Here is a 25,406-nt window from a genome sequence, read left to right as displayed (position 1 = left end):
GATAACTATTGTCTCTAGATGTATCAACAAAAACCCTCATGATTTTGGGATATTTAAGGAGTATCTTTGATTGTATCATAATCTGGCATGCCAAAACCATTTGGCTGTAACAAAGCAGCTCTCTGTGATTTTCAGGTTTTTTTTCCATTTATATTCCCCAATAATTTTATGATGAATGCATGGATGCCTAGATAACAAAATTAAAATTTTTAACAGTGAGTTGCTATTGTTAATTACCTTTCACTGATCCCTAAGGAGAGATGCCTGGGGGTGTGCAAAACCATAGCTGAAAACTATGATTATGGTGCTTGCAACAATTATTTATGTTCTTACAGAAATATTTCTAAAGTCTTTTCAGGACAAATTAAAACACTTCATTTACCAGGGGGTTATTGTTCTCTTAAACTGAGGGTAGTTTGATCCATCTAGTAACTGAATGGCCCTCTGAAAATTCCCAGCTCTCTGTAGTGACTAACAGGTGTGCTCAAGGGAGCTGCTCAAGACCATAAAGCAAAATGCATGGTATTTATAGTCAACATTTCTCTGAAGAGGCTTCTCATCCTAAGATACATACCTGATTGAGACTAAAAGAAGCCTTATTGTGAAAGATGTTGATCCACAAAATAATATACCAGTGCAGTAGTTGCTTCAAGGCTTAGATACATCAGGTTGGATTATCAAAAGGGCAAGACAGAGATCCTCAAAGGTACTCATGTGAAGATTCACAGTGAACACTGTGGAAGTTTGGTGCCTTTCAAAGACTGGGTCCCCTGCACATCTTTTTTTAGGTCACTCTAAAAGGGCACATATAAGAATTTCTCACACAGGTTATTTTTAACACAGATTCACATAGATTCCTGTAGACATTAGATAATCAAAGCAAGCAGTGTATTTTGTATTAGAAGATTAAAAACTAGTCAGGAACACTGCTGCTTGGACACCAGTTTCAGAATGGCAGCTTGACTGCTCATGGCACATCCTTTGTGAAAATGCTACTAGGAACTCCGCCTTTACCTGGGAGGAGCACAGGGCAAGAGCAAGGGTATGGAAGGCAATAGCATTTGTCAGCGCCCCACATCCCAAACTACTCATTTTTAAGCTTTAAGTTTGGGTTGAGTTTTTTAACATTTGCTTCTTTTTGTAAAAGGAGAAAAGTGCTCTCTTTCTCAAAGTCTTTCCCCCAGATTCCCAGAGATGCTGAGCACCAACACATAGCAGGAAATGGATGCTGAGCACTACAAGCAAAGACTCTAGAAAGAAGGAGACTGGGGTGCACTCCAGTCATGCTTAACTAAATAGTTATCAGTAAATCTGCTTTATGTATATATATTTATTGATTAGACATTTAACTGCAAATATTATTTTAAAATGGGAATGAGAAGCTGCACTCTATCTGCAGCAAAGAAAACCGTTCCCAGTGTTTGTCAGCTCAGTAAGTATTTTCTTGTGGAACTAACAGTATATACTTTGGAGTGCTAATGAGCTCTCTCAATTGTTTTTCTTCCTCCTGGTTCTATTGACAGTTCTATTGACAAGATTTGTGTAGTATTGCCATATCCCAACAGTCATTATGCAAATAATTTTTTCACAGTCCCTACCTTAAAAATACAAAGTTATAGCAAATAATATATGCAGATGCAGCTTGTTTGCTAGCTATCATGCCACCTATAAAAGACAATTAAAAATTTTTAAAAATACACAGCAAATGGAATTTCAGCTGCATTTTTTTTTTCTGCCTACATCCAGGCAAGGATTCACAATGAAAACAAGCATCAAAACAAGGTTATGTAAGCTATCAGCAGTTCTCACTTATGAACCCCCTGGCTTTGTGAAGGATTAGATGCCAGAAATAATGCAAACAAAAATGCAGAGTCCTAACTTCAATATTTATACAACTATTGCATTATTCAAACAGAGACTGATCTTGGTAATTGTTTTAAGTTGTTGTCCTAGATTTCTTGCATTCCTATGAATTTGACAGGAATTTGGGCTGGGAAAGGCTTAAAGGATTAGGAAGACAGTTATGGAGAGGCAATATCTTCACTGAGACAGCTTACAAAGTGTTTTTTCCTTATAGTAAAGTTGACACTTTCAGTGACCAAAGAAACTGCAGTACATTAAACTGTAAAAGAGCTGTGAAAAGTTGAGCCTTTTTTATGTTCAGGTACAATTCAAAGGGAAAGATGTAATACTCAGATTCTAACCAAATAAATAGCATAGCAGGAACATTTGCTTCTGCCTATGCACTAAGAGGCAGATAAAATTGCCACCACTGCACCTATAAAGACAGGTTTGCACAACTAGAGTCAGATTGCTGCCCCAGACAGAATCTGCAGTTGTGCCACTCAGGCACTGCAGCTAAGTGTGAAATACCTTCCTCATGCTGATGATGAAAAAGGAAGGAATGAAAGCCTGGCAGAGGAAGGGGAAAGCTATGAGTGGCTGCCCTGCTGAATAGCTTCAAAATTAAATATGAAAGGAACAGCATTTAGAAAGTAGTGATTCTGAGCAGGGAGTGCCTCCTTGCAAGACTGAAATTCTGCTTCACTAATGCACAAAAAGCCTCATGGCAAAAAGCCTTCAGCTGTCATTCTCCATGTAGGCAAGACTGGGAGTTACAGGGCTCAGAGGGTGAAAAATCTCACTTGGTGTGGAGTAGTTTGTGAGGCTCTCTGTAAGATTGTAGGATGAGGACAAGTGCAAACAAAAGTGTACTTGTTACCCTTTCATGTCCCATTCCCTCCTTGCTCTTGTTCGTGTTAATCAAACTTGTGGACTTTTTGACAAAAGCAGATGTTACTGAATTATGGGAATTGCTGTGTTCATTCTCCCTCAGTTTTTCCCACCATCTCCTCAATGCAATGAAGACCTGTTTCTTGTATTTGCTGGGCAACACCACCACGTCTTCAATTCCTCAAGTCTGAGGCAGAGACTACCTGCACAGAGTAACTGAAATGTTGCCACCTGTTTATATTGCACAACTGGTGCTACTCATCAAATGTCATCTGAAGGTACTAGAAAAAGGAATTGCTGGTAAGTCAGAGGTGGCTTTTCATATCTTACTAATCAGTGGAGGAGGAATAAGACATACAGTGCTAATGGGGAAATATAAAAAAACCCCCCTACTTTCTGAAAAGAAAAAATTAAAGGAACTTCCCAGTCTATGCATCAAAACCCCCCACAAATCTATTTGATCAGAAAGTTTTTCTAGTATCAAAAAACATTGGGTAGAACTGAAGACTGAAAATATACAGGCCTGAAAATTCAGACCATCTTCAGGCTTGCCGTGACTTTTTTGTGTAGTAATCAAGCATATCTTTGGGACAGCAGCAGTTTCCCTGATTTATGAAGCTGAGGGTTTGGTCCACTGGTTTCAAAAGAAATTGATGGTGGCTGAGCAATGCACAACAACCTGCAAAACTGAGCTTTCAGAGAAGTGTTGAAATATACAGCAGTGAGGATGATTTTTCACATTGCCAAGTATCCTCTATCTGTAATCTTTGCAAGCCTGAGGCTGTTCTCATTCTGGTTACAGAAGTGCTTTCCAACTGGCTGGAGTTCTGAAGTCAGGTTCACAGGAGAGGGAGCAAAGGTTGGTCACTGAACCACGAATATGACTTCTAGGAATCAAATCCCACAGCACGAGCCTGAGGTTCAAAGTGCAGTTTTTCCATGGATAACTAGCTATAAAGGCTTTTTTATGAAGAGCACTTTCACTGGATCAAAGTATGGGACCATTCCCAGTTCTAACTTATCCTTTGTTCTTAATGTCTTGAAGTACTGAAAACAGAAATGTGAAATCAAGACAGTCCTGCAAAATCAAGTGCTTTTAATGAAGAATAATACTTCTGTTTAATCTAAAGATATGCTGAAAGAATTAAGCAAACTGCTGTAGGAAATGTGTCAAGAATAGCTATACACATCTAGCAAGAATCAAGAGTTTTGATGACTTGAACTTGAATCTACATGTAAATTTTGCATAGTTTGCACATAAACAGTTATCTGCGGTCATTATTTTTGACAAGGGCTTTTTTAAGCAAGAAAACCCATCAGATCCAAGACAGAACACCCCAAACAGACCATAGTTAGCTGCTGGGATTAAATGGTCACTTTCTGAAACAAGAACTTAGCCTTTAGGAAGGTGTCATGTCTTACTTCCTTAAAGACATTCATTCAGCAAAAAATGCTATAACCTCTGAGTTAACTAACAAAACCAGTGAGGTACAAAAATCAATATTTATACACTGAAACTGAAAACTCAAGGGTTTCTGCTGTGCTGAACAGCAGAATATAGGTCCTTCTTATAAACAATCCCTACAGAAAAAATGACAGCTCTGGCACAACTCACAGTAGGAAGGGGAAGAGGTAAGACGTTGTTTTTTGTTGCAGAGAAATGTAGTCTTGCTTTGAAGAATGCATGTCAGAGAGATCATCCTTTGAGCTTGCTCTAACAGAGCTATTTAAAATGTTTCTGTGCAGTGAGAGACCTTGTGGTGGAATATGTTAGTGTTCAAAATGGTGAACTAAATAAGAGGGATTTCAACACTGAGCTTCCCCACACAGTCAGAAACCTCAGTGCTTCTGAATGTTAGCTCTTGGGGTGGATTTTGAAGGAGATAATGTTAGACTGAATCACATTGAATGGCAATATCTTAGTAATGTTTTATATTTTATCCTGTAGGTTAAACTTTCAGTAAAAGGGAAACTCAATATTACTTTAAAATTTTCAGATGAGATTAGGCAGAAACAGATGAGACTAGCAGACTACCATGACTCATAATAAAACACCAGTAAAGCTGTCTGTGAGATGCTCTACAGTGAAAGTCAAAACCACAGAGGACTGTAACTACACTGGGCCTTGAATAAGGAAATTCAAAGCTGATTCTCTACACAGTGCAGAACACACAAGTGCATTCCATGCAATATCATCGCAGAGAAATAAAACACATCGTGACTACAGACATGCATGCATTTTGTGCTGTTGAATTTTGTGGAAGCTGAATATCTAGGCAGACAGCAAATTGAAAACATCTCAGTTGTGACTAAGCACTTAGCAAATACTGGCCTGGAATAGTCTTCAGTCTTCCTCTCCTAGTATAAATAAATAAACAAATTTCACAAGAGCAAGCTCAGGAGGAAAAATTCCTTTAAGCATCTGTATGGGGCACTCTTATTCATTAAGTTCCCAATTCATGTGACTGTGACTACGCGACCTACTCCCCAACCAGCAGAAAATATGCTTCACATATTGGAGGAACTCTCTAGGAACCCAAGCAGGATAGCAGCTCTCCTTGAAACAAATTATAATGAAAATATATTAAAATGTTTCTTACACTCTTCCATACACAACTGTATTCTTATACCAAAGAAAATAAGGTAACTGAAGATAATGTATACACAACAAATAGTTGAGACCAGGATATGTCTCAAATGGTACCAACTCAGTCTAGGTATAATATGCAGCAGCATATTTTTATGTAAATAAAAATAATAACAAACTAGAACAAGGCAACTAGGTTTTTGAGTGCTCCCCCGCATGTCCTTCTACTATTCCTGTTTGAGAACTAATTTACTGAGATCTTAGCCTTTCTCTTAGAGAAACATTCCAGTCTGTAGTCCAGTTCTGTAGCCTGCAATAAGTGACAGAGCACTACAAAAAAGCGGCAGAGATTTAACAAAGGACTGTTCATCGGGCACTTTCAAAGGATTATCAAAAATCAGTAACTTCAAAAGTGGTACTGGTTAAGACAGTGTGCCTAAAAAAATAATTATTGTAGGATCCCTTCAGAGTCACCTAACAGCACTTCTAGTTTTCTTCATCCAACCTTTAGGTCATCTGGCATAAAAAATAAAATTACCTTATTTTTTAAGCAGCACTTGTTGTCATCTCACTTTTCTTCATCCAACCTTTAGGTCATCTGGCATAAAAAATAAAATTACCTTATTTCTTAAGCAGCACTCATTGTCATCTTACTGCAAAAGCTCCACACCTTCTTGGTGATTTCTCACAGGCAGCTCCTCACAGCACTAACTCCTTCTCCCCCACATCATGGCCAACAAACTCCATCTAACTTCTCAACCACCCAACCTACTCTTTTATGACACCCATCCTATTTCCTTCTCCCCCACATCATGGCCAACAAACTCCATCAAACTTCTCAATCACCCAACTACTCTTTTATGACACCCATCCTCTTTGGATCCAGCTGTGGCCTATTAAGGGCAGGCCTGTTCCTAATTCTTGGTAATTAGCACAGCTGTAACTCCTTAGGGGTGAGATTACCTTCATCACTATCTCTATTCTCCTACATTCCATCTGTCCACAAGCACTGTCTTCTTTTCTGCTTAGCACACCACATAAAATCTAAGTTCTTGTGTTTTTTTCCATATATCTCTCTGTATGAATACATAGATAACACTTTAATGAGACTCTCATTCTGTGAGTCCCTGCTGTCTGCTGGCATATAGTTCTATTACACACAAAATATTTAGTGCTTTTTTTTCCTTATTGTTTGCAAGCCTTGTATTTCATTCAGCTCTCTGTCACAGCCACAGATAAGATCCAAGGAACTTTTGGTGTCTACTAACAGGTGCCCAAAAATATGTGTATCTGGGGTTTTGGCTGCTCATCCTTCTTATGCTGATCATGCCGTGCTATGACAACATTCTGCCACATCCTGCTCCTGTGGTGCTGTGGCACAAGATTGAATACTTTGTTTCAGAAACTCATTTAAACAGAAAAATACCTCAGAGATCAACACTCCATGCCCACCTCCACCTGTTTTTTTTTCAGCCTGTGCTGGCAGAAAAACTTGCTTCACATGAAAATATCTGACCAAAAACATTTTCAAGTATTAATCAAAGTCTGCAAACTTGCACTTGGAAGTGACAGTTTTTCCCACATGTGATTTGAAATTTATTTACTCCCATTCATTTCTCTAGCTTGACTAGATCTTGCATGATGCTGCTTGCCATCAGATTCCCATGATCCCCTAGATAAGGAAAAAGGTCTCTCCTTATACAAGGTTGGTCAGGACTGGTTGGTCAGGAAGTCAAGTTTATAGAAAGATGTAAGCCCCCTGAACTTCCAGCCATTGAAACAAGATGCCATGGAAATATCTCTAAGCTGTCACATTTTAGGTTTTAGCCACCTTTGCACTTTTTGACCATCAGCTTCTGATTCTTATTTCTTTTTTTTCCTTGTGTTTCTTTTTTTTAGATTTTATTTCTGAAGAGTGATTATTTTTGAAACAAGGAAGTGATTTGAGCATAAAAACTGCCTCTTGTTATGCTTTTGGTCTTGTACCATTGCCTGGGGACTTGAGAAGGGCAGTAAAGAAATTGCCTGTATATATGGTCTTTTGGGCTGATGAAGCAAGCAGGACAAATGAGAATGGAATGCATCTTTGCTGCTGAAATACCATTCCGTACTTAATTCAATTTTGCTTGTATATCAAGAGTGATTGAGAAAGAATATACAAAAAATCTTGGTGTATGCCCAACATGAACAATTCTGTAGAGTACCAGTACATTCAAAATGTTCCTCATTCTTCCTAATGTTCTTTTAGACACTGCGATCATTGATAAAACTTGTACCAGTCCCAACATGAATAATGCATATGTCAAAAGTTAGTCCACAAATAAACACAGCACACTGCATAAAAGCCAATGACCCAATGAGAAGGAAAAATCATCTAGAAGGATAAGAAAGGAATTTTATATCGTTCTCTCTTATGAGATCCTCCCTAGAACCATATATTTCAGTTCAGCAGAAATTAAACTTTAAAAACCCCCCAAATACCCATAAATAGAACACTATAAGCAAACCTGCTAGGGAAAATAAACGTAACTTCAGCTCGAGGTGATCTAAAGTCTCTCATCATTCCAATCAGATTTCTTTGATTTTTATGTGTTTGCTGTTGGGGAAACAAATAAATGACAATAACTTGTAGCTCCCTCTCCTTCTTTTCTTTCTAATTCCTTCCTACATCCTGGAGCAAAACCACTTTCCTTTGATTATTTAGAAAATTTCTAATATTTCCTGGAAATAATATGAAGACTTTATGCTTTTTATCCACAAATTTGTGGATACGTATAAATGTTCTATATACTATTCTACCATCATACCATCATCATTTGTGGTCGTGAAAACAATAAAAAATACCTTTGTAGTTACACTGACCATTGAGTTAACAGCCGACATAATTACTTGGATTAGGTAGAGTGTAGCATTGCAGAAGAAATAAATTTAAATCCAGCGGTATGTCAGGCTGTGTGTCTATAAGCGTATGTCAGCATCATACTACTTCATCATTTCTTTGGAAAGATTTGGATAAGGAAAATTCAAAATAACAACAGATATTCTGAAGTACACCTTCATCTCAGGTTGCTACATTTCTCCAATTTCTGATATTGGATTTTGCTTTCATAAACATTTCATTAGCATATCTGAAGAGCTGCTCTGCCTCTTTACTGTTCAACAATAGCATAGTATGAACAGATAATTTGACATGTAAAATAGAGTTTCATCTCCCACAACACTTTAACCTGGCTTTAAGACATGTATCTATTCTCTGAAACATTCTGATTGGTTGATAATAGGGAATTTCATGTGCCTGAATACCTTTCACTTCCTTCAAAACATAAACATTTTTGACATTATTTCTTTTCTTTAAATTAAATTCCACTTTGCTTTATTTTCAGTGCCCTTAAAGTTCCTTGTAGTGGAATTATTTATTAACTTAAATGAGGTCTAAGGAGAACAAGATCTCACTCTCTACACTCTCCACCAAGCCTAGTAACTTTCTTCAGAAAGCTGCAATAAATTATAGTTCCATGACACCAAACTCCTGCTGTGTGTTGTTGTGGAACACACATGATATTTGTTGAAACTAATCATTTTCCAGGAAATATTTGGTGAATAGATAAATTAAAATCAGCAACAAGAAACGCCAATCTTACTTGTACACTTCCAATTAATTCTTCCCATAACAACAGCTACTTTTTTGAGCAGAATGCTGTTCAACTGGATGAATTCCAACCACTCCAGTAAGAAGGGGCTTGGTTTCCAGTGCTGTATGTTCCCTGGTTAAACAAGATGCACTTGATCATTGTATCACAGCAACTGCTTTTAGTCCCAGATTAACAAGTTTCCCTCTAAAAATATATGGCTATCACTGGGCCACCAAAACTAATATAAAGCTGTTAGTCCTGATTTTTACTTTCTCTGTTAAAACTCATAAATTGAGAGCCTACCTGGAATAAAGGGACTTAGCACTAGGGCTGCTGGCTATTCTCTGTGGTTGGAGCAACTGAAGACCTCTTAGGAGACTCCTGCAGGAGACAGGAGCAATGATCTCAGTGGTCTGTTCTACAGAAGACAGCAAGATGGTCTTTTGCACCGTGGAACAATGCACTTGCAGGCCCTAAATCACATGAAAGTGCAAAGTGCACATGAAAGTGCACATGAAAGTGGCATTTGCAAGCAGGCAGCCCATTCAGGTGAGGCCTGTCCTGCCTGCATAAAATTTGCTAAAATAGTATCAGATTGTTCCAGCAGAAGTGAAAGAGTTAAACAGAAATCTTGTATAAATCAAACTTTGCAGGAATCACTCTGTTACAACAGATTGTGGAGCACTATTTTTTCCCACTCTTTGTGACACAAGCACCCTAGGCAAACTTTCTAATTAGAGCAGCAGATGTATGCAGTGCCATGTCTCTGTGAAGTTATTATGCCCAAACCAAATTTTGTCACCAGCAGCCAATAATTTGTTTGTCTAGTAAGGGCTTGAAGTGGCCGTATCAATTATTTAAAAACATACTAAGAGGAGGAATCCATTTAAAATCTTCTGGGAAGCCCAGTTATAAAGCAGTGCATGCTCAGGTTTCATTCACAATATTGTCTTTTTAAAAATACAATATTACTAATTAAGGCTTAGTGCATTAGGCCATTAGTACTTGAGTGATTCATGACAGCATAACGATCTTGCTTATAATTTGTGCCTTAATTTATGGGATACTAAGAAAAAACAAAGGAAAAAACCTAAGCAATTTGCAAAACTGAAACTCATCCAAAAATTGCTTTCAGTAATTTCTCCTGAAAAGTGACTTTACTGTGTGTAAGTGCTATGCTGGTAAGAAAATGCTTCCTATCAATAATTAAAGGATAATGAAAGTTTCATGTGTCAGAAGACATCCTCAAAACATGACTAGAAAAAAGTACATTCCTTTTCGTTCAGACCATCCATGTTTTAAACCTCAAAATAAAATCCTTCTCAAAGAAGCATTTAAAATAAACTATTTAGTGAAATATGTGACTATTCAAAACTCACCAGAAGCTGTAATAACAATGCAAATTAGCACAATTCTAAGAAAAGTCATGGATAGCCATGAAGGGTGTGGGTAGTTATCATGTCAGGATTATGAACAAAATCACTACAGAGAGGGTGTACAAGCTTCTATTGACTGCAAGTCTCAGTTGTCTAAGAAGGTCCAGCCCTTGTCTGACCCCTCTAGTTGGAGCATGCCGAGGGTCTGGAGCTGTCAAGGCTTGGAGCCCATCGCAGACAGTCTGCATCTCCTCATCTGTACAGGAACACATCTGAAAGAATTTCTAGGGAGTGGATTGTATTTTGAGCTTCATTCTCCCGGCAGATGTGGCTGATATCAGCAAATGTACACGAGAGCTACAGGCGATGGGAGGAGGGAGGCAAGAAGCACATTGCCAATGGTGTTTCAGAAAAACTGTCTAAAAGCAATAGTAATTCTGCTCTCTGATTTGAAATATCCACATCTAAGACTGACAAAGACAGAAGCTTAGCAGGATTTTCAAAGAGGTCTTTGGTGCAAAATCCTCTTTAATACTGATGGAAGTTAGTGAGAGATGCTGGAATGGGATTTTCCAAAAAGTCTAAGTTTTTGGACAGCTTATCCTCCTGCTTCCCCAACTTTAGTTGTTATTGAACTCCACTGTCATCACACTGTGAGAGCACTTATGCTCACAGGCAGGAGGACCAAACAAGCAGCAGCATTCCTCAGGAGAAAACAGTTCCTATACTGCCAAGAAGGCACCTTCACCACAACTTTGCTGCTCTGTGAGTTTGCAAACCATCCTGCAAGTGAGATCTGGTATGTTGGATCAAAACAACAGCTAAACAGCACAAAGCCAGCCCTTGCAACACATGGGTGGGTCTGAATGAGGTTGCTGTGAGCAAATTGCAGCCAGGACACTTGAAAGCAAGCCTGTCCACATTGCTAAAACACTATTGAAGTGCAAACTCTGCATCATTCCAAATGGATGCTGGGCTTGGCATGAGGCCACTGACTGCAACTGAGGAGGTATCTGCTTAAAAAAATAACTGAAGTCATTGTGGTCTGAAGAATTAACTAAACCTCTAACTAAACATTTTAAATAGTTTAATATTACAGAACTACTTTTCTACATGTCACTTAGGTGGCAGTTTAGAGCAACATCTGGATTGCTGGAACCATTCATAAAAAAAACCAAACCCTCAGTTTTGTGGTGATAAACATTTAGTTTGCATTAAATTCTCTTGGTCAGTCTCCCTGACTTGCCAGATATTTCTGGCTATCAAATGGGCAAGTTAGGTTGGAGTCTTCTATATCCAAAGGCCATAAGTCTGGAGGGAACCAGAAGCCCTCTCATAGATTTTTCTCCAGTGTCTTGATGCAGGAATTGAGTTAGAGTTGTTGTGTGGCAAACTCTTTCTCTTCTAACACTGAATATAAGGATTCCCTTTGATCTCCTGACCTTCCAATAGAGTCTGTCATCCCAAGTCTTTGACTATTCAGAGAACTCGGAGTCTCTAATCCCCTCTCCACCTCTTCTCATGCATTTAATCTGTAACTACAACTGCTATTTTAAAAGTACAGCCTCATCTTGTGATAAGCTTATTTCACCCCATTTTGAAACATAGGTAACTTCTGTTCAGTCAACTCAAAACTCTTTTCAGCAGTCTCTCTGTTTAGCAGGCCGTGGTACACAAGTACTCTTGGTAATGGAGTTGCAGCAATTAGGTCTGGAACCATCTGAAGATGCCACCTGTTTTTCAATACTCAACTACTTTGATCAATCTTTACTACATAGGAGCTTGGCATGCCATTACAGAACACAGCTGGTATTTCCACATTCTTGTACTCATCCAATTTTATCATGACTTGATTACTAAAGTCAAGTTGAGAAAGCCTTGGTATACATCATCCCTCTTTGCTCCTCCTCCCCCCTCCATATTCCCCAGAAAAAATGAAAATATCTGATTTTCCTTTGCTTAGCTTCATCTCTATTACTCTATCATATTTCCTTTTGTTTTTTTCTTTTTTTTTTTTTTCATTTTATTTTCCCCTCTTGATTTATGGAAGACCTAATATTTTCTAAAGAAGGTAAGAATTAATTTATAGTTAATGTAATTTTATTGATAAAAAGGTTGAATTTCTGGATTTGCTTTGGTCATGTAAAAACAATCCCTGAATAATGAGATGCCACCACAGTTTGAAAATTCTTTTGACAAGGCTTCAGTAATAACTCCAAACCATGGACCCTATGCTGCCCCATGAAATACAAACCTCTTATAGGTTATTTTTTATTACATTATTTGCTATGACACCTCTCCCTGATGTGCTGATTCTTACCATAGCAACAGCATGTGGAAAAAGAAATTTGAAATCAAAAAGCATCCGAAGCATCCCAGGAAAACAGATCAGACATTGCCATAACATATAATTATTATATTTTTTCCAGATCTACAATTAATTTTTAATTTAAAAAATTGTGTGGGCTTTTTTTCTGGTTTTTTCTTTTTCAGTAACAGCAACACAAACAACACTTCTGTGTGCACTGCTGCATTCTTTAAAGCATAAACATCCGGGGTTGATGAACAGAGTTAGTGCTAAGGACTCTAGGCTCCTTCCCAGCCCCAACCTTTGTGCATGCACACACTGGAAATCCATTCCCCTGTGTGGATTTTGAATCCCTTCCATGCCCAGGTCTTCAGGACAAATATGACTCAGAGCTGACTCCTACAAACACTCAAAACCGCAGTCCTGCTAGGTTAAATGGGACAAATCCAACAAGGGAAGTTATTTGCCCACACAGGTATACAGAAATCTTAATGCCGTGACACACACCCTCCTCCAGGAAGAGGACATCTACACCAGGATTAAAGGTGGCTCATTATTAATGGATTAATGCCTTGCAGATAACATGCATAGTCATTCTGCAGGCAAGGCAAATGTCAACGGCCCCAGGAGAAAGCTCAAAGGAGTTTTTGGTGTTGGGCAGCTGATATGAGTTACAGTTCCAGCTGCTTCATTCACTGTGGAATTTTACTGTTTCAGATACTGCTTCTTGTAGTAGTATTATAGCATTGACACAGTAAATACAACTTACTGTGGTATTTAAAAAAAATCTGATAAGTAGAACTGTATCTTATCCATTCATGTTAAATTTCCAACAGAAAAATAATGACAAATAATATGCAAAGAAATAGTTTTCTTTATAAATTAAAAAGCCAATAATTCCATTTTAGGCAAACACTAACTCCTTGTATAGCATAATAACATATACAATTTCTGAAAAAGAACAGAAGACTGAAAATATTGTGTATGGACAGAATATTTTACTTGGAAGGAACCTAAAATGATTATCTAGTCCAACTGCCTGACCAATTCAGGGCTGACCAAAAGTTCAAGCATATCATTGTCAAAATACCTCTTAAACACTGACAGGTTTGAGGCATCAATCACCTCTACAAGGAGCCTTTTCCAATGTATGACCATCCTCTCAGTAAAGAAATGTTTCTTCCTATCTAGTCTGAACCTTTGCTGGTCCAGTTCTAAACCATTCCCGTGTGTCCTGTCACTGAGTACCCAGAAGAAGAGCTGAGCACCTCTCTCCTCATGTTCTCTCCTTAGGAAGCTGTGGAAAGGTCACCCTTCAACCTCCTCTTCTCCAAACTAGACAAGCCCAAAGTCCTCAGCTGCTCCTCACAGGACATACGTTCCAGCTTTGATGCCCTCCTCTGGACACATTCAAGAACCTTCACATTTTTCTTAAACTGCAGGGCCCAGAACTGCACACAGTGCTCAGGGTAAGGGTATGCCAACATTGGTACCTGCAGCTTTTTGACAGTTATTTGAAATAAATTCTTGAAGCATAAAAATGCCAGCCACTTGAACTTCCTGTGCTCTGTTTACATTATACTTCAAGGATCACAAATAAAAATACATCTTCCCTTTACCAGTAATTTTAAAACCAGAAGATGTGCTCAGAATCAAAAGTCAGTAATTTCTGGCTTCCCAAATGAAGTACTTATCAGTAACAGAGTGCCAAAGCTACATGAAATCCAATGCATTCTTCATTAAGAGTATTAGATAGTCCAATATTAAAATAACTTTGCTTAGAGCATAATGGCTACCTCCTGTTTGAAAGGCTAAGGCTTAGAATATTGCATCTGTGTAAATGTTAAGAACACAACTCTCACCGACTGAAATTTAATCCAAAGGGGAAACAGAACTTTTTTCAAACTACAAACAAAGATTCTTTCTGTTTTACTTGAACTATTTATAGTGAGAAACCAGAACTAAGCCAAATGAAAATGAGTCTGCAAAAACCCTGTGGAGCACTGCACACTGGAAGATCAAACCTCCCAAAAGAGAAATGTGGGTAAGGCTCTTGACATATCATTTACACTCTGAAGGTCAGCAGTGAAATCTGGTTTAAGGTTAGTCATCCATAAATGGGGAGCACGATCAGAAACCTATTGTGCCTAACTCTACACCATCATCTATCCTCCACAAGAACTTAGCAGTCATCACTATAGCTGGCTTCTGTCCAGCAAGAACTTTGCTTTTTAAGTCCAGCACTCTGAGTCAGTAAACATCTTACATTGAACGTCAAGTACAACAGCTCAAGTAGTCCAAAACCAAAGCAATAAAAGCAGGCCATGAACATATTTAAGAGGAAAAGAAACCAGAAAACTGGAACAGCCTTCAAATGGAGTATGGGAAGTAAAAAACTCCCTAAATAGTTGTAAGAAGGAGTTTGATCAGTACATGAAAGGAATTGTATGACATCTTGGCTGCAGAAGCAAGGGACTGAACTGCATAACCCAGAAGAATCAGTCATATCTTCTTATGAGCATGGAATTCTCTATAGGTATGTTTAAAGGAAGAAAATAAAGTTTTAAAAAAAATGTTATGAAAAGGCACCAGAACCCATAGAACATGATCAAAGCAAAATCTAAGATAATCATCTAACACTTATGATTTCTTAGACTTTCAAAATATTTTATTTAAGTAAGTTAGCTAAAATTTTTTTAAATACATCTTTTATTCTAGTCTAGACAGCATGACATCATCTGCCTGCATTTTATTTCTCACAGGGCTGGGTAAAGTGCTTTTTTTCAACCCTCTCTTCTAAAGAATGGAATCCATAATGTGGTTTAGCATGTGTCTGTGCATTTCTGCATAATCTAATGTCCCCATTTAATATTTTAAAACAAATCATTAAAAAGATAACCAGTAAGACCTGGGAGCTTTATATTTCATTCATTACAAAACATATTCTAATCTTTTCCTCCTTTTCTCTGAAGGCATTTCATTCTGAATTTACTTTTATCCTTCTATATAGTTTCTTCTTATTTCAGGAGAAACTTGAATCATGCATTACCATTTAAAAGTAAGCGTAACATATTCTGTACATGTATGGCACACTGCAGGTGCAGCTCTGAGATAAAAGGGGCAGAAAAATGTTTTGTTTGGGAGCCATAAACACTGGGTTAATAAAAAGTCAGAATGGAATATGCTGGGGGCCTCTGACGGAGATGCACATGAAGGATGTGAGAGGGAAGCCTGAAGCTTCCAGCAGGACTGCTGAGCACTGGACTCTGTCATTCATAGCACAAGGAGGTGGAAACAAGCCCCAGGTCACAGGCACTGCTCTGCTCAGCTGGGATCATGAGGGACAGGGGAGCTGCTTGGGAGAAGTAGGAAAAATGCCCTGCTTGATCATGTAATTAAAGACTGCATCAGCTGGGGTGCCCATGAATTAAATACAAAGACAACATAAATACTATCTTTTTGTGACTTTTAAATGCTTTATTTTGCCTCTTAGATGTTTTTAACATCTTTTTTTCCTTTGCATGCAGCCATTTTAACTGCTCACTCTAAGTACTGTCCCAGGTGGCTTCTTCCTTCCATTGTGTTACCACTCTGTGTCTTCCTAGCCAGACTCTCTTCTAAATAATTTATAACTCAGAATCTCACCAGGACTTTCAGACCAAGAGCACAGATCTATCGGCAGCCTAAGTCAATTTTATGCTGGCTTTTCCTGTACCTCCCCTCTCCTGTGCCTTGAGGCAGCTGTAGTGTTAATATGAGCAGTTAGTCAGATGGATCAAGGACCTGACTGGGCTAAATTTTTGGCTTTTTATATTACCAGTTGCAGCACACTATTCAGAGGAGAGAAGGAGGATTGTGCAGGACTCCCTCTGCAGAAGCAGCTGGAATTTAGACCAACTTAAGCTGATCTTGAAACTGTACTTTAAACTGACAGTGTACAGCTCCCTTTCAGCCTGCAATTTCACCTTCTAACATTAGTTGTGCTTTCTTCCAATCCAGCCTCCAATCTCTGATATTTGTTATGTGCCTTTTATCTCACATTCTGTTAAATCTTATTAATCTCATCCCAGAGCAATGCTTTTCCCTCTTCCATCCTCTTAAAGACTCCCTCACACTTACTTTTTTTTTAAATTTTTGCTTATGCAGGTACTTTGTTACCCTTTTGTTTAAAAATTTCTTTGGTTCTATACATTCTACTATCCCTGATTCTGCCTCACATTTCATACACCTCTAGGCTGCACTTGTCTGTGTCACACACAAGCAAAATCTGCATGAAAGCACAAATTTAGAAGTTGCTTTTAAGATTTCAGCCTTGAAGATCAAGCGTGAGTTTGTCTTTGCAACACATACTGGAAAGATCTCACAGGAGTGAAGGATCTGATATTATCCATATGGCACTGCAGATTTCACCTTCAAACTCGAAAGAATCAAAATCCTCCTCTCCCCAGATTCTTCCGTATTGCCAGGCAGGAGAATTCTGCCAATCCCAAATGCTAACACAGGCACCTATCCCCACTCAAAATGCAGCTTTAAAACTAAGCTGGTGGCTAGGAACAGTCACATTTACAATTCTTCTCCAGTCTCTATCCCACATTACCACTGAAAACTAACTGTAAAAAAAGAGAAGGAAAATAAATTATCTTCTCCTCATCCATTACTGCTGCTTAATATTTGTCTGTGCACTACAAAACCCAAGGGTGGGGGTTGCTGAGATGACTAATTGATGTCTGTGACATAGAAACATAGAATGGTTTGGGTTAGAAGGGATCTTTAAGAGCAGCTAGTTCTAATCCCGGTGCCATGGGCAGGGATGCTCAAAGACCCACCCAACCTGGCTTCAAACACTTCCAAGGGTGGGGCACCCACAACTTCTATGCATAGCCTGTTCCAGTGCCTCACCAGTGTCTCATCTCTGACATGCAAAAAGCAACCAATGGAGTATCCACCTGCTTCTAGAACTCATAAAATATTTTTATGTTAGGTGAAAATCCAAATACTGACAAAATAATTCCTTGCATGTAGATGGACAACCAGAAACATACAGCTAAAAGACTATATTTTTTATCACATAGAATTAATATATTTAAAACCTTGCTATACTTAAGATATGCTTTCTTTAGACCTCAGATTTTATAAAGAACTTTCCATTTATTTCATCCTGTGATGGAATCAAGCAGTGTCGTGTTGCAGAAATCAAATGAAAGTGCCAAGGAATTTTGGTTTAGTTATGCAGACTGCCTGAAACATGAGCCATCTCATACAAGATAAGATTCTCTGAAGTAATAATAATAGATACTTCACACCTTCCCTGTTGTCAGCGTTCTACCAGCCTGTTTGGAGTCTCTCGCTTAGGCAAGAAATCCTACTGAAGTCAAGAAATGATTTAACAGGAATAGGAATTGCTGAATTTAGCCATAGCTCTGCTATCCTGTTTTACAGGTAGGAACAGCATCGCAGAAACCCCACATTCAGAGCCACTTTAGGGGATGTTTCTAAGACCTGCAATGAGAACTCCTGAGACACTGACCATACCTCTGTAATAGTTAAGTGAAAGCTAAGACTTAACTTTGAACTTCCATACTTTTATAGCCCAAATTGTTCCCCATTCAATACTACAAGGCAAAATGTATAAACCTTATCAAAATGGAACACAAGTGAAACAGAACACACTTCTCCATTTATATCACAACAGGAGAAGGAACCATTCACATCCTTATTTAAATACAAGTATTTACATTTGTTAAGTTCTACCTTTCTGTTCCTGTTACAGCCTCAGCTGGGTTATACAAATTTGAAACCTGATCTCTGAGGTGTGCCCGGATGATGGCCACCACAGGGTTTGGAACCAGATGATCTTTAACATCCTTTTCAATCCCAAGTCATTCTACGGTTCTGTGATTCTACAAAATTTCATTAAGTTTCTGTACTGCTGATAAACACTCAGATTTTGTCTGGCAAGGAAGTCCAAAGAAGCTTGGAAGAACACATGGCCAGGTACTTCTCCTCTCCTTCAGAAAGACAGGCTTTTTTGTTTATCCTGAAGGGTTTTCTAATCCCACCTCAAGATCCTATTTCCTTCCTAGTTCACATTCCCTGTCTTTCACCACACTGTCTTTGAACTGGTGTACTGGTGTACTCAAGGTTACTGAGGCAGCCATCATGACCTAAAGATATTGCCTGAAACTGCTAAGGTTGGCTTGTAAATGTTTTATGAATTCACCAGGTGAAAGAATGGCAATGGTATGACTGGTAAGAGAATCATACAGTCACGGTGCTTTATTTTACTAGAGCTCAAAGAACACTACCACTTTCACTTGCATAAAATTTTCAAATTTTGATTGCAGATTAAAAAATCTTTATGGGAGCTCCAGATGCCTTATTACAAAAGATACTGTTGTACGTAAAGGGCCAGTATGTTTGAAACAGATTATGTCACTATATACATGTGCTGGTTTTAACTGGGATAGAACTAATTTTCTGCACAGGAGCCAGTATGGGGCTGGGGTTTGGATTTTTCTTGGAAAATGTCGATAACAAAGGGATATTTTGGTTTCTGCTGACCAGTGCTTGCACAGCATCAAGGCCATTCCAGCTTCTCACCCCACACCACCAGTGAAGAGCCTGGGAGGTCACAAGAATCTGGGAGGGGACACAGCTGACCTCAACTGATCCAAGAGATATTCCTTAGCATATGGCATCATGTGCAGCATATAAAGCTGGGGGAGAAGGAAGGGCAGGGATGTTCAGAACCATGTGTTTGTCTTCCTGAGTCACTGTTAGAGCAGACAGAGCCAGGCTTTCCTGGGGATGACTGAACACGTGCCACTTCAGAGGAAGTGAGGGAAAGATTCCTCATTTTGCTTTTCTTGTGTGTGTGGCTTTTGCTTTACCTGTTAAACTGTCTTTGGCTCAACCCATGAGGTTTTCCTTTTACTCTTTGGATTCTCTGTCCCATCCTGCTGGTAGGGCTGTGAGCAAGTGGCCGTGGGGGGCTTAGTTGCCATCTGGGGTTAAACCACAACAACATGTCACTTATATTAATGAACTTTTATATTAACTACTATTAAATAAAAGGACTAAGTTCCCATCAGACTTCCAAGGTTGGCCCTAAAACCTTGTTATAAAACGAACTATTTTTTAAAATGCACACAAAAAAGCCTGTCAAAAATTATTTATAATAAATCCTTCTGCAACTATTTTTAAGCAAACCAAGGGTCAAATTTTAATCAAGAAATGTATAGTCCTGAGCCATCTACACCTCAAAAGGCCAAATGAATGAACTAATTAAGCATTTTTTCTGTCATTAATAGAAGACAGGCATTTTGCTTCCTTGGATTAAGTGTTCACAGCATCTAAATATATCTAATGCATAGATGACAAAGTCAGATGTTGCAAGATCCATAATCAAAATTTTTGGATTCATACTCCTTGTTAAAAGCCTTGCTGCTAGCAGGAATCAATAGTGCATTATATAAAATTTAAGTTTTGTCACTGATACAATGGCTGTGCTGGAACAGGTGCCCATCTACCAGCATGGAGTTGCAGCAGTGGATTGAGTAGGAGGAACGGTCTCACACCCCACATTAACCTGCAATTACTTGGGCTGCTCCTAGCAGATTCTTTGGGACATGAGTGATCGCTGGGACTTAGAGTAAAACTCACTCCGAAAAATGCAATCCCTTTGAATTATGTTTAAAAAGGTATCTCTCCTCACGAGACATGAAATACCATATTTATATCAAGCAAATTTGGAACATTTTAGCTCCAATGCCACAGCTCTTCTTGCATTTGGTTGGAATTGATGGAGCAGTTACAATGCGTTGTCTAAAGTTAACAATAACATTCTTTTCCCTTTCCTACAAACACTTTCCGTACACAAAACAATCTCCAGCCTACGCGGGCAAGTAGGGAATAATAGCTGGATGCAAATCCGAGGAAAACTGGAGTAAATAAAAACATACCACAAAAAACCACTTTAGCTGGAGACCCCTGTCCAGAAATACTTTTCACTTGATCTCCTACAAACAGTAGTCATCAGAGAGCTGTGTTAGCGCTACCAGACTGTAATTTAGTCGTCCCTATCTAATAAAGGGAAAACCAAGCAGCCTGATGAATGCAAACCCTAAGACAGAGGAGTTTATACCATTAAGGGGGAGGGAGCACTTTGCTCTCTTAGCCCTGAGCAACTCGGCCACTGCAGCAGCAGATCATTAGACCCCCACCCGGCTTTGCAGAGAGCCACCCTCTTCCTTTCCCTGCCATGCCTGAGCACTTGTTACCTCTGACACTCATCCATGTGCACCAAGACTGGGAAGGGAACTGCTAGTAGATGTGTTCAGCATCTGGATCTTCAGAGTAACAAATTTCCCAGGAGGAAAATACTAATTTTCTTCTATGCACAAGCAAGTACAACAGATGAAAAATACCTATTTTATTATAAAGACTGTATTTCCAGCAGACAAAATAAATAGTCATCTTTGCTTAAGGTAACATCATTTATCTAAACACCTTAAAAACAAATATATACTCGGATGGAAACACACCATTTTAAAACTAGTAAAGAAAGAGGTATCTAAAGAGAAAAATGGATTAATATTTTCACATGCTACTGATTTTTAATGTAGATCATAATGGCATTCTGCGTGGATACAGACAAAACCACTGCACCCCAGCCCCAAAATTACCAGGCAGCCCTGTGACAGTTCTCATTTACTTTGTTAAAACTCTAAGAAAGTCCATCATCAACACAGTTTCCTTGATAAGTATACCCAAATGAAACAGCAACTTTGCCCTGCAACAAAATGTCACTGAACCTGATGGGTATTTCTAATATAGGACAAGACAAAATACACATGTTCTTCTTTTGTGGAACCACCACATCCACAGAATAAAAAACTCCTTTGACTAAGAATATTAGACTCACACAGCAGAATAACAAGGTGCAATAATAGAAGAAAATAATTTCAGCTGGTTAGCAGTAGAGAGAAATCCCACTTTACTTTCACAGCAATAAGGTCCACAAAGTTGGAGTGACTATTGAACACTCCATTACTTTGTTTATAGAAGTTCACAGCTTTAAAATACTTGTTTCAAAAACAAAACAAACACAAAACAAACAAACAGAAAAGGCTTTAGAAGTGAATAAATCCAAGGTTTGATGCCATATCCAAATCTCAAAATATAAATTAAAGAGATGTTTAATCTAGGTTACTACATTACAGAATAAGCTAAGTGTTGGTGTGCTGTCACTCATGCCAATGGGAACAACCCCCAGATCAAACTCAACATTAACCTTGCTTCAACACTGTCATACCCAGCTGAAAGCACTCCTGTCTTTCAGTTGTCATTAAAAAACTCCAAACACATGACTTGCTCTTTTTGTGTACAAACATTCCATCTTTTTTTTTTTCACCAACAGCTAAGCAACCAACTAAAGGTTCCTAGTGTGTAGATTTTCAAGTGAGCACTGCTTTTCCAGAAACAGTTAAAGGACACCAGGAGAATTCTCTTTAAAGGCTCCTGAGAAAAACAATGTTTAGAGTTTTCCATTCCCTGATACATTTTAGTGTTGCTGTGGTAAAAGACAATATCTACCTGTAAACATACAATATGCTCCTGAAGTAAAATCTAAACAAAATGAGATCTGCTGACAATAGCATCCTTTGGAAATATCCTAAATCCTGACATGGTGAGATAAAATATCATGAAGAGTGCTGATCACAGGTAACTCCTGGTGACTTCAGTAGGAGTAGTGGATATTTCAGCCTTCTGTGGATTAAAACGAGGTGGCATGATTTTTATCTACTGAACAAGAACTGTTCTGGGCTACATGTGATTTTAACAGCAAACTCTATCAAACCAGAAAAATTGTATCACATTGCAGTGCTTACCAAGAAAATATGTTTAGCCAGCAGTCAGGGTTCAGCAGAACCGCAGATGACAAGCTAACATGCATCACCCACATTTATTTATCTAAACTGCCAGCGCACTGTACTCGTTTTCCATCCCTTTTTCTTACCCTTCAAGAATAATGTACACAGCACATCAGGTGTCTCTCCCCTCTCAGATATCAAGCATTAGGAATGTCACATCTCACTCAAAGCATGCTTCCCACTTTCACAATCAGCCAGCCACAGCAGAAAAAAAAATTCCAAGGCAAACTTGTGTAAAATATTTTAATTTAGGCTAACAAGAAATGATGAAATGTCCCTTGATAGCACAAGACTATTTTCATGACTGCTCATTTTTACTGAGTGTTATCTATGCAGCATGTGGAAAGACAGGATATTTTGGAATTGCATTAACTAGACAGGAAACATTAATGTTCCTGTATCCATGAAGGCCTCCAAACACAGATTACAACAACCATTTTAGCTAATTTGTAAACTTTTAGATACAAATATGATGCAACCTGTTAGAAAACCATACATACCAAGTGCTCTTTCATGTACTTTTTGTTTGTATTTTATAAGTAAATTCAAGTCTCGCAGCCAGACAAGTGTTAATACTTTTGAGCTAATATCTGAAACTGTGTACCATTGTGAAGCCAGTTTTCCTTACAAGTTCTTAAGCAAAATAGCCACTTGTTTTGAAACAAACAAGAGAGATGTGAAAAATCCATGAAAAGAGCTAGAGGCTGTTATTTTGCTTCATATTAAGTGACACTATGCAAATGGCACCCTGCAAGTTATGCCTTAACACCTTGTTAAAATGCAACTAAAATCTATATTACCCCGCTTCACACACATAGGTAAAATACATAATTGAAGGCACACTAAAAGACTTGGGCGAAATCCATGAAACATATAAATTACCTGATTGCCTCTGAATAATAAATCGTTCCCCAGCAGATTTATAATAGACTGTTTTACCGTAAAAACACATTTCTGCCATCAATAGGCACAGTTTTCTGAAGAATGAAAAACAGTCTAAAACAACTTTGGAATTGGGAAGTAAGCTGGACTCCAATGCTTCTGCTGGCTGACCAAACTGATAATGTTTCATGTGTCTTTTTCTCACTGAATACTAATATGTTACAGCAAACGATCCATTTACTCTGGATCACGACTGTATCTTCCCCACTCATCCCTGGAATAACACTGTCTCGGGCTGCTGGAGGAACAGAAATGCTATCCTTTCTCATTAGCTGTAAAGTTTTCCTTTTCTGCACTCTTCTGCTGAGAAGCCAGGAGAGGAATGGGAGCCATCACCTTGAAGGTGCCAGTAATGATCTATGGAAGGATGTTCTGGAGCACAAGGGTCTGAACTCTGTGGAGAGCTCTGTAGCTTTCCTGCATCCCTGACCAGTTCCTCCCTCAGCAGTCCCTGCTGTGCTCCTTGTTCTGTGTACAGGGATTGTTTGGTAGCTTTAACTCTCATCATCCCAGGAACACAAAATACAAATGCACTTTGCACACACTCACTCTCAAGACACACGTGCACACACACAGAGCTCCCTTGGCACTGCATGCAATTCATTCCAAGTCCCCTGGGTATTGCTTCAAAACAGAAACCAAGCACACACACAGAAGAAAAAAAAAACCAAGAAAACAAAAAACAAAACACCAAAAAAAAAAATTAAAAAAAAAAAAAAAAACAAAAAACAAAACCACAAAACAAAAAATTAAAAAAAAAAAAAAAAACAAAAAACAAAACCACAAAACAAAAAATTAAAAAAAAAAAAAAAAACAAAAAACAAAACCCCAAAACAACAAATTAAAAAAAAAGAGAAACCACCCACCACCAAATCCCAACCAAACATCCCACCAAGATATTAAAAAAATAAATAAACAACAAATAAAAGACACAGCAAGGAGGAGGGAATGAGGAAGGGAGTGGGGGGTAGGACGAAGGAAAAAGGAGAAGCTTGGTTTTTTTCCTGCTGTTGCTGTGGCTCCCAAGCACGCAGCGCTAAGGAAGAGTAGTTCCCCACTTTCATCAGCTAGCTACATCCTTGGGATAAAAGGGAGCAGTCCGGAATGATGCTGAGGCTGCAGAAGGCAAAATAAGGCTTTGCCTGACTCCCCATGAAATTATCTCCTCCACATCCCCTCCTCCCTTAAACCTGCCCTAAATGGGAAAAAAAAAAAATTAAAAAAAAAAAAAACCAAGAAAAAGAAAAAAAAACCAAAAACAAAACAAAAACACCCGAAACCAAAATAACAATAAAACCAACCAAAACCAAAAAAAAAGAAAAAACAACACACAAGGAAAAAAGTGATGAAAAGACACAACTCACCTTAACAAGGGGTGTTGGATGGGGTCAGAGAGGAGGAAGGGTATAAAAAGATCTATTTTTAGCAGAGGTTGTGATAGTACTGAAACACACAGACACAGGGTTTGGAAGCAGGGAGAAGAGTATAAAAAATGAGGGGAAGAGGAATTATCAAGAACGTGTAAGTCAGTCTGGCAGGAGAAGGGAAAAAAAAAAAATTAAAAAAAAAAAAAACCAAGAAAAAGAAAAAAAAACCAAAAACAAAACAAAAACACCCGAAACCAAAATAACAATAAAACCAACCAAAACCAAAAAAAAAGAAAAAACAACACACAAGGAAAAAAGTGATGAAAAGACACAACTCACCTTAACAAGGGGTGTTGGATGGGGTCAGAGAGGAGGAAGGGTATAAAAAGATCTATTTTTAGCAGAGGTTGTGATAGTACTGAAACACACAGACACAGGGTTTGGAAGCAGGGAGAAGAGTATAAAAAATGAGGGGAAGAGGAATTATCAAGAACGTGTAAGTCAGTCTGGCAGGAGAGAGGAGAATCCC

General features: G+C 38.5%; 1 protein-coding gene across 10 annotated transcripts in view; it reads right to left on the bottom strand.

Annotated features, from left to right (window-relative positions):
* The window catches only part of LOC120502967 (poly(rC)-binding protein 3-like), a 500,985-nt gene extending 475,942 nt beyond the window's left edge, over positions 1 to 25,043 (bottom strand). For all 10 annotated transcript variants that reach the window (XM_039711011.1, XM_039711012.1, XM_039711013.1 and 7 more), the window contains exon 1: positions 24,875 to 25,043. The gene's annotated coding sequence lies outside the window, so the exon portion shown is untranslated. The remainder of the gene's footprint in view (positions 1 to 24,874) is intronic.
* Positions 25,044 to 25,406: the final 363 nt, after the last annotated feature.

This window comes from Passer montanus, unplaced genomic scaffold, assembly GCF_014805655.1.
Source record: "Passer montanus isolate IOZ18808 unplaced genomic scaffold, ASM1480565v1 scaffold24, whole genome shotgun sequence".
NCBI classification, from domain to species: domain Eukaryota; kingdom Metazoa; phylum Chordata; class Aves; order Passeriformes; family Passeridae; genus Passer; species Passer montanus.
Note: the sequence above shows the minus strand (reverse complement) of the source record. Positions and strands in the feature narration are given on the sequence as shown.